The sequence below is a fragment of the Choloepus didactylus genome, chromosome X, assembly GCF_015220235.1.
Source record: "Choloepus didactylus isolate mChoDid1 chromosome X, mChoDid1.pri, whole genome shotgun sequence".
Classification (NCBI taxonomy): Eukaryota; Metazoa; Chordata; class Mammalia; order Pilosa; family Megalonychidae; genus Choloepus; species Choloepus didactylus.
Window position 1 is genome coordinate 14,862 of NC_051334.1, and position 6,135 is coordinate 20,996.

Sequence of the window (6,135 nt, forward strand, 5' to 3'; positions counted from 1 at the left end):
ACCATCTACATATGTTACCTTTCAAAAAAACTCCGTTATTTGCTTGCTGTCATAGTCACACTAACATTTTTACAAAACTGGTTGCTAACCTGGACCTGTAGAGCCTTTCCGCAGCCACGAGAAAGCAGAGCTCCCTAGCGGAGGTGGCAGGGCTTGTCTGTTGTCCTTTTATGGCATAAATGCCTTTGTTGTTCTCTGGGGTTCTTCGATATGCAGTGTTGTGGACATTGTTTCTGATGATAGAATATTAAAAATGTGGAATTCCGATTCCAGATGTTGACCATTTTGAATACGAGCCCGGTAGTGAGTGTGAGAGTACACGGCGGCAGGTGGCAGCAACATGCACCCAGGGTCAGCTCTGGGCCCCTGCACAGGGCCCCAGCCTGGGCGGGCGGAGGGTGGGCTTGGCAGGCGGGAGCTGGGGCATGCGGGGCCTGGTGGGCCGGTGTGAAGGGAAGTCATGGGGGGCGGTCTGTGCAGAACAGAGGGAGGATGAGGGTTTATGGGGACAGCCGTCATGGCGCAAGGAGAGGGCAGACCTAGGATGGGCCATCTTGACTGTGGTTGTGAATGCATAACCAACAGCCACTGATTGTACACTTAGGATGGACAGTATGGTGTGTGAATTAAAAAACAAAAGAAAAAAAAAACAGTTAACACAAAGACAACACAATTGAAATGATACAGGCTGAAGAGCAAAAAGAAAAATAAAGAATTTTAAAAAGTAAGCACAGCCTAAGAGACTTGCACTGCACCATCATGCATACTAATATATACATTTTGGGAACCTCAGGTGGAGAAGAAAGGAAAGGGCAGAAGGAATAGTCAAAGAAATAATGAGAGAAAAATTCCCAAACCTAGCAAAAGATGTGAATATGCATATCGAAGAACCCCAGAGAACACCAAAGGTACAAACATTAAGAAAAATATACCCCATCCTATATGGATCATACTATTGAATACAAAGGACAAGGAGAGAGTTCTGAAAGCTTCAAGACATAAGCAACACGTCACATACAAGGGAGTCCCAATTAAATTGAGAGACAATTTTGCATCAGAAACCACAGAGGCAAGAAGGTAGTGGGTTGAAATGCTTAAAAATGCTTAAGAGTGCTAACTTCGGCAGCACATATACTAAAATTGGAACGATACAGAGAAAATTAGCATGGCCCCTGAGCAAGGAAAATATGCAAATTTATGAAGCGTTCCATATTTTTGAAGGGGAAGATGCCTCGAATTGCTAAAAACATTCTAAAAAAGAAAACCAAAGTGGGAGAACTTACACTCCCTGACTTTGAAGCTTATTATAAAGCCACCATAGTCAAAACAGCATGGTACTGGCACAAAGATAGACATATTGATCAATGGAATTGAATTGAGAATTCGGAGTTAGACCCCCAGATCTACGGTCAACTGATCTTTGATAAGGCCCCAAAGCCACAGAACTGGGACATAATAGTCTTTTCAACAAATGGGGCTGGAAGAGTTGGATATCCATATCCAAAAGAATGAAAGAGGACCCCTACCTCACACCCTACACAAAAATTAACTCAAAATGGGTTAAAGACCCCAATAAAAGAGACAGTACCAAAAAACTCCTAGAAGATAATGTAGGGAGACATCTTCAAGACCTTGTATTAGGAGGTCACTTCCTGGACCTTACACCCAAAGCACAAGCAACAAAAGAAAAAAAATAGATAAATGGGAACTCCTCAAACTTAAAAGCTTCTGTACCTCAAAGGAATTTTTCAAGAAGGTGAAGAGGTAGTCAACTCAATGGGAAAAAATATTTGGAAACCATGTATCTGACAAAAGACTGATATCGTGCATATATAAAGAAATCCTACAACTCAACGACAATAGTACAGACAGCCAAATTATAAAATGGACAAAAGATATGAAAAGGCATTTCACTGAAGAGGAAATACAAATGGCCAAAAAACATGTGAAAAATGTTCAGCTCCGCTAGCTATTAGGGAGATGCAAATTAAGACCACAAAGAGATATCGTCTCACACCAAGTAGACTGGCTGCCATTAAACAGGAAACTACAAATGCTAGAGAGGATGTGGAGAAACTGGAACTCTTATTCATCGTTGGTGGGACTGTATAATGGTACAGCCACTCTGGAAGACAGTCTGGCAGTTCCTTAGATAACTAAATACAGAGTTACCCTTCAATCCAGCAATTGACATTCTCAGTATATACCCGGAAGATCTGAAAGCAGTGACGTGAACAGATACCTGCATGCCAATGTTCATATCAGCAATATTCACAATTGCCAGGAGATGGAAACAACCCAAATGTCCTTCAACAGAAGAGTGGATCAACAGAATGTGGTATATACACACGATGGAATACTACACGGCAGTAAGAAGGAATGATGCCATGAAACATATGACAACGTGGATGAACTTTGAAGACATACTGATGAGCAAAATAAGCCAGGCACAAAAAGAGAAATATTGTATGTTACCACTAATGTGAACACTGTGAAAAACATAAAATGAATGGTTTATATTGTAGAATGTAGGGGACCTAGCGAAAGACAGCAAATAGTGAAGGGGGAACAATAATCTAACAAGAAAAGATAAGTTATGGAGGGTAAATTTAATGTTCTGGTAATGGTCAGGAACGGCTATGGCTTGTTAACTTTTGGGGGGTATGGTTAGGAACAAGTTTGCAGGAATGTAGTCATTTTAGGTTATTTGTTTTTCTTATTCCTTTGTTGGATTATAGTCTGTTTATTTTCTTGGGGTAGGGTAGGAACATGTTGGAAGCAATGTAGTTATTTTAGGTTATTTGTTTTTTTTCTTAGTCCTTTGTTTTGGTTTTGTTTGAAATGTTTTTTTATTGTTTGTTTTTTAATTTTTGATAAAAATTAAAAAAAAAACAGTGAATGAGTGTGAACAAAAGTAAATGAACAATGGGGGGAGGAGGGGAATGGAATGTTTTGGATGTTCTTTTTATTCTAATTCTTTTATGTTTTTGGAGTAATGAAAATGTTCAAAGATTGACTGTGGTGATCAATGCACAACTATGAACAACTGATTGTACACCTTGAAGGATTGTATGTTATGTGAATATATCTCAAAAAATAAAATAAAATAAAACAAAATAAAATAAAATAAAATAAAATAAAATATGCAGAAAGAAAACAACTGCCAGCAAATAATTTTATATCTGGTGAGAATTTCTTTCAAAAATGATAGGGAGATTAAAATATTCCCAGATAAATAAAAGCTGAAGGAGTCCCTCACAACTGGTGCCCCCCCAAACCATGCAAAAGAGTTCTTCAAACTGAAAGAAAGGATACTAGGATACCCGACAGTGGATTGAAGCAGCATAAAGAAATAATGATCTCCAGAAATAATAACTATATGGGTAATTATAAATGCCAGTGCTATTGTATTTCATTTTTGTTATGTATGTATGTATGTACCTCCACTTTTTGTTTCTTACAGGATCTACGATGCAAATGCATAAAAAGTAATGATAAATCTGTGGTTTGGGACATACACTACATAAAGATATAATCTGTAACAAGTACAACAACAATGCGTTGTACAGATGGATATAGGAACAATGTTTGTATATGCTACTGAAGGTAAGCGGGTATTAACTTAAACATGACTGTTACAGATTTAGGATGTTAAAGTTAAGTCCCATGGTAACAACAAAGAAAGTTATCTGAAAAATATACAAAGAGAGAAATGAGAAGGGACTCAAAATGGTACACTATTAAAAAAAAAAATCAAATAAGAGTATAGGCATTAATGGAAGAACTGAGGAACCAAAAAAGGTGTAACCTACAAAATAGCAAAATGTCAGCAGTCCCACATAATCAGTAGTTACTTTAAATGTAAATGGATAAAACTCCCCAATCAAAAGGCAGTAATAAAAAAGCATGACCCAACTCAATGCTGTTTATAAGACACTCACGTTAAACTCAATGACACAACAGTTTGGAAGTAAAAAGTCAAGAAAAAATATACCATGCAAATAGTCACCAAAAGAGAACTGGGGTATCTATACTAAGACCAGATAAAATAGACTTTAGGTCAAAAACTATTAAAACAGAGGAACTTTGGGGAAAGATGGTAGAGCAAGGAGCTCCAGGACTCAGTCCTTCCACCAAAACAACTATTAAACAGACATGAACTGTCTGAAACAACTATTTTCAAACCCCAGAGGCCAGAAAAACACTATACAGCATCCAGGAGAGAGTGGGAGGAAGAAACCGATAAATCACGGTAAAGAACCATAAATTTCTCTCTCCATGTAGTGGCTACCAGCGCCTGTCCCCTACCCTCATGGCAGGCTAGCTGCTGGTGATGGAAAGGGATATACATGGATGAACCTTAAATACATCATGTTGAGTGAAATAAGCCAGACACAAAAGGGCAATATTGCATGAGCTCACTGATTTGAAACAAACAGAATAAGCAAATTCAAAAAGTCAGAATCTAGAATATAGGTTACTAGGGAGATTGGGTGGAGATAGGGAATGGGGAGTTAATGCTAAATTAGGAAAGAGTTTCTGTTTGGAGTGATGGAAAATTTTGGTATTGGTGATGGTTGTACAATATTGTGAATGTAATCAACACCAGTGGATTACATATTTGAATACGGTTAAAAGGGGAAATTTTAGGTTGTATGTTATTAGGGGAAAACAAGTAAAAAAAAAAAAAACAGAAACAAAAAACACATAGAGCTGTGTAACACAGTGAACCCTAATGTAGACGGACTATAATTAATAGCATAGTTAAACTCTCTATTTCCTATATGATTTTTCTGTAAACCTACAATTTATCTTAAAAAAAAAAAAAAAACAACCAAAAATATGGTCTCCAAACTTCCCTCCCACTCAAAAATTCTCACTCTGTATTTTCAGAGTTTGCTAGAAAGGACAGAAAAACACAAATTTGGGGAGACTTCAAAGAAGCCTTTGGAACCCTGCCTGATTCCCGCCCCAGGGCACAATGGAGCCAGTCTGCCTCCCTTCATGGGTCCCTGACCCAGTTTCTGCTGGGAAATACTCACTTGGAAAAGTCCTCTCCCGGGTGACCCTCCTCCCAGAATTTGCCCTCCAGGTATAAAAGCAGCTAGGGAGAATCAAAAGAGTGTAAAAAACTATAGAGACAAAACTAAAACAAACAGAACAGATCAAGATTTCCAGAGAAGGAATGGAGGAAAGGAAGATTTCTCCTGGAGGTGAAACAGTTGCACAAAAAGTGCAATCTTAAAAATTGTACCACAAATCCAAGCAAGAATAAGGTGAAGAAGAGCTGAAAAAACCTTATCAGTTAAACATGGGCTATTTAAAGGTATAGACTAAGGCAGACCAAGCATCAAAGAAGAGCCTTAACACAAAGCCAATCAACAATAAAACACTAGGCAAGAGAGAGAAATGGACACTCAGAGTAAACTCATCAAGATAATCAGATGCCTAGACATCAGCAAAAAATTACAAGCCATACTAAGAAACAGGACAAAGGAACAAATTAAAACTTTGAAGGAGACGGAATTTGGAACAACTAATCAAAGATGTTCAAACTAATCTCCTAAATTAATTCAAGGAGATGAAGGAAAATATGGCTAAAGAGTAAAGGTACAAATTAAAACTTTGAAGGCTAAAGAGTAAAAGAACAAATTAAAACTTTGAAGTAGACAGAATTTGGAACAGCTAATCAAAGATGTTCAACCTAATCTCCTAAATTAATTCAAGGAGATGAAGGAAAATATGGCTAAAGAGTAAAAGATATTAAGAAGACAATGTATAAGCATAAAGAAGAATGTGAAAGTATAAAAAGAAACATAACAGAAATTATGGGAATAAAAGGCACAATAGAAGAGATTAAAATGCACTAGAAGCATAAAACAGCAGATTTGAACAGGCAGAAGGAAAAAATCAGTGAACCAGAAGACAAGACAACTGAAATCTTACAGATAGGAAAACAGAGAAAAGAATGGAAAAACTGGAGCAGGGTCTCAGCAAATTGAAAGACAGCATAGAGTGCACAAACAGACGTGTCATGGGAGAAGAAGAGAAAAAGGGCAGAAAGAATATGTGAGGAAATAATGGGCAAAGATTCCCCAATCTTATGAAAGACATAAAAATACATGTACAAGAAGC

At 37.5% G+C, this 6,135-nt stretch overlaps 1 non-coding gene across 1 annotated transcript; it reads left to right on the plus strand.

Moving 5' to 3' along the window:
• The first annotated feature begins 1,110 nt into the window (after positions 1 to 1,110).
• Positions 1,111 to 1,217, plus strand: LOC119523930. Its single transcript, XR_005214731.1, has one exon. It is a non-coding gene; the product is annotated as a U6 spliceosomal RNA (small nuclear RNA).
• Positions 1,218 to 6,135: the final 4,918 nt, after the last annotated feature.